The following is a 4,733-nucleotide window of genomic DNA, read 5'->3' as shown; positions in this document are numbered from 1 at the left end:
TTTTTAAACATCGTTTCTTTTTTTTTTTTATTGTGTATATGTCTTGTGAGTTTTGTTAGAAATTCTTTTGAACGTTCAAATTGGCAGCAACATAGATGAAACGTTGTATATTTTGCACATTACGAATGGAACCAAAATGTTCACGGAATCCTGTTGGTTCAGCAGTGGTATTTACAAGGGAAACATAATACCTGTAACAGAGGAGAATACTTTTATAAATGGCATTGAATTAGAAGCAGGTAATATGACTTAGAGATTAACATTTGTTCCTTAACTTTTCTAATTCAAAGAAAAAGCCGCCTCATCCTATGTTGGTTTAGACTTTTTGATCACTTGCACATATTTTTTACATAGAATTTTAATCCACCAGAATTTTAAAGCACCACTCTGTGTGTGATTTGGTAAAAGTGTTCTGATAAATGAAGAATGTTAAAATCCTACAACACAAGTACTGTCTAAAAAAGAAAGAAAAAAGAGAAAAAAAATGCATGTTGCATTATTTTTAGTGTTCAGTCTGGTTTAGCCCAGAGATGGTGTATATTCCATGCTTGGTCATATTTTTTTTTTCTTTTCTTTTTTTTCTTGCCCTAAACTCCCCATTCCCCCACCCCAGGTCTATTTTTTAAGATGGTCCCATACCTGCTTTATACTATGTTTTCAATGTATACACTGTGCAAGAGTCGTGCCTTTTTACTCCAAATTATTTAATTCTGTATTTTTTAATCTTTTTTTTTTTTCAAACAGAAGTCAAATGTTATTTTCTAATATTAGGGTGGTTGTTGGAAGAAAAAAAACACAGATTTTTCAGTGTTTTTTTTTTTTTGGATGTTTTGATGTTTTAAAATGTGCTGTTTCTTCAAATGAATACAACACATACTTTCTGTTCACAACAACACAACACTGAAAAGGTCACAATTTCTTCTTGACCGGCTAATTCTATGTGCAAAGCCTTTTGGACAAGAGTGTGCATTGTGAATTTGTTGATATGAGTAGGTGTGGCTCTTGTTATAGTGTTAATTGTAAATTGTGTTCGGGCTTTCTCAAAGCATTTTTATCTGGAAGTATTATTCGGCACCAATGTTACAGCGTCCTTGGTTAGTGTTTCATTTTCCTAATAAACTGAGCGCTGCTTGTGCCCTTGAAAAACCATTGCACAGGGAAAAGAAGCATTTTTTATTGTTCTCATTGGGTAAGAAAACAAACCCTTGTCGTCTTGGTTATAATATTCGCAAAGAACAAAACAACAACAACATGGGCATGACAAAAGAGGCTGTTTTAGCGGTAGACTTTGATAGTGTCATCAGAGCATCGCTTCAGCTTCTAATACTGGATTCACACGCAGCGATGTATATGTGATTTCACTAAATGTGAAAAGTGCTATAAGATACAGCTTCACTTTACGCCTTCTTCAAAAGCCCTCCACCATGTTCTTCATTTGCCAAAAGCATTTTGCTCAATGTGTTCATTGATGCACTCATCACATAAGCTTTGGGGGGGGAATGTCATGTAGATACTTTTTAGCCATTCGATTTTTTTATTTTCTAAACATCAGTGGATGACGTGTTCGGCTGGATTTTATTTAAATATGCAGGTTTACAGGCTTATTGAAAGAAAAAAATCCCCTCGTTTGTGACTGTTTTAATCTAGATAGTGAAGGTGATAGAAGTGATGGAGAATCGCTGGTAATCTGCATCACACTCACAGATATGAGTCTAAAAGCTGTTGTTGAGGGCAACCAAAGGGGAGGCTGTCTCATGTGTTATGATGTAAACCGATATACACTCCATTCCATAAGCATTGCTCAAAACAATAAAGCACTTTGTCTGCAATTTATGGTGCAACGTCTCTTCATGTTTTCTGCTCATTTAAATTGCGTTAATAAGAGTCACGCAGAGAATTAACTCATTTTATGAAAGCTTGATAATTAAAATGCATGCAATTGTACAGTTTACTCTGTAAATAAATGAGTAGCCAATTGCTTAAATGTAAAACGCTTTTTAAAATACCGGAGAACATGGAACAGATCAAACATAAGCTAAACGCAATTGAAGAGAAAGTACAAAAAAGCGCAATTAGAATAACTATCAATTAATATGTTATGGTGTGTGTGTGATCAGAGTACTATTATTATTAAATTTCGGAGTAGGCCTACATGGCTTAATTTATACGCGAATAAGAGGCTGCGCGGGATCGTAGTCGTAGGCTACTTTTGTTAACCTTCTAGCTGAAGAAACACTGAGATTGCATCTTTCAACAAAAACATTGGCGTAAAATTTGGAAACGGACGTATTTCACGAGCTTAAGACAGTCCAGCATGTTGAAAAGGGTGATGTTTATCGTTCATATCCTTTATTCGCTAAAAACAATAAATGGCGTCTTACATCCTATCCGTATTTGCTTTCAAGTCGCCATATATCCATTTTTACGCACAGGCCTGTTGCAATGACTTGGGCTGAGTGCTCATCTTTTACCAATTCGTTCGTCTATAATAAATTGTCTTCTAAGCTTGTTAAACATTATATAAATGTTAAATGAAGAAATCTGGAATGGTCACGCCAACCTCAGCGAATACAATAAGCGCACAGACAGCTCAGCTGAACTGATTTAATGTAGGCTACAACAACATTGAACATTAAATATATATATATATATGTGTGTGTGTGTGCCCACGAACACTCTCGGAGGTTAACGATGTGAACCAATGTGTTTAAGAATACTACAACTGATTGTGTAGATTCTAAAGAGTTTGCTCATCTCCCCCACAGGGAAAGTCACAAATTCAGCACCAGCAACAACCACTTATGATAGCCTACGGGAAATGCTTATAATAGGCTACTTAAATAGCCTAAATAATAGACTAAATTGGGATTTGAGAACGTAAAATTCATTTTTAAGGGTCAAGGTCAAAAGTCACAGACAGTTTAACTCGTTTCTTATAGATAAGTTCTTCTAAGTTCTAAATACCCGGCCGTTCAGGACACAGTCCCCCCGCCCGTACCCCTGTTACCTTTCATTTTGAGGCCTGTTCCCCAAACGCCCAAAGTCATGTTATAATACTTGACATATAAAGCTTGCGTAAATAAAAAGCCAGGGCGCTCATTTATGGCTTTATTTAGTATATTAGGCCTACTTGTTATTTATTTTTTCCTTCTTGTTTTGTCTTCTTCCTCCTCGTCTGCAAAGACTTGCGGCATCATCTTTAACTGTAGACTTGGACTGACAGAGCTAGGCTACCAACATTTGGATGAATGGCCCACAGAGAAATATCAAAGATCAGATAGGCTAGGCTATTCTGATTTCATTCTCAATTAACATTGCTCTGTAGAACTCTATTTCTATTGTATTGCTATAGCCTATACAATCGGAAATTCACCGTGCATGCATCACTCTTATTTGTTTTGCGTTTTCAAGTAGCCTATAGAACCGCGCATACTATTAGTAGCCTATTAAAGAATTGGTCTTTGAGTTTACTTACAATTTAACACACTAGGCCTATAGTCTTTAATTTGGAATTATGCGCTGAAAAACAAACCACCGTTTGCAAAAGATGACTTCATTTTTTCTTTCTTTTTTCCTCCAGCACTTTTATCTCCTCATTTTATCACTACAGAGCAAGTGAGCCTATAACATTTACAATCATGTACCTCAGAAACATTTTCTTCTTCTTTTTTTTATTATCATATTTAATTTGATCATGTTTTATAAGGCCTATAACAAAACATTAAAAAGTAAAAACTTTGTTGTCCCAACTTTACCTTAACGATGAAGCAATAGGCTACTTCACAATTTTAGATAACCCAATTTTTTATCATCATCAAAAATCAAGCTAATCCCCTTTTGGAGAAATTAGCCCAATATTCATTATTTAATTAGTTTGACGGGAGTCAGGGTCGCTGGGTGTGATTTGTTCATTCCACCTTAAATCCTCCTGTCCTCCCCTTTAAGAGAAAATTCTCCAAAGGTTCCCGCCCGAGCGGGGGCGCCAATAGCACGTGCAATGACGATACGTTTGCAAGCCTAATTTTTAAGAGCTGTCACTTATGCTTCTGTTCTTACTCAAACACGTCGAGAAATCGCCAGTAATTTATCATTTATGTTCACGCAACTCTTGTAGGCTATAGCTCACAGCACAGTTGGTAAAATATGAGTTTCATATCCGAACACATTGTTTTATGTGGTAAATTCTACCTTCACTTATCATCACCCGCACCGTTTCGTCTCTTTCTCGGCATCGGCTTTTTCCTCCACAGCTCGCTTTCTTACCTGTTTACTCAATAGTAGTAGACTACTTTAGTCGACTTCTATTTTGATAAAGACATTCACATTTGAGGTTAGTTGGGAAAACATAACAAAGTCCCGTTTATATAACACATGACCTTGTCACAAATTCCGCAGCGGAAAGAAAAGAACAAGCCTGTACAATTAGAAATTTTCGTTCTTTGTAGTCCAAAGACGCCACGTTAAGGTTTATTAAAATAGCACCTATTGTCAACACTAGTCGTTATAATAATAGGCCTATAATAATTTTAAAATTATTCTGTAGGCTAATAATAATAGCCTATCGCATCGCTGTGGCAACAAAACTCGTTCTAAAGGGACGAATCAAATCATTAAACTTATCCAAGCAGCACAAGTTATTCACATTTTGAATATTTGCCCAACGAAAAACAGACCAAGAGAAATGACCAGAATAAAAGCTATTCTGCCGTTGCCTGCTGTGCGGAAATCGACTT

This window comes from Rhinichthys klamathensis, unplaced genomic scaffold (assembly GCF_029890125.1).
Source record: "Rhinichthys klamathensis goyatoka isolate OS25496 unplaced genomic scaffold, OSU_Roscu_1.1 h1tg000110l_1, whole genome shotgun sequence".
In the NCBI taxonomy this organism is placed as follows: Eukaryota; Metazoa; Chordata; class Actinopteri; order Cypriniformes; family Leuciscidae; genus Rhinichthys; species Rhinichthys klamathensis.
Note: the sequence above shows the minus strand (reverse complement) of the source record.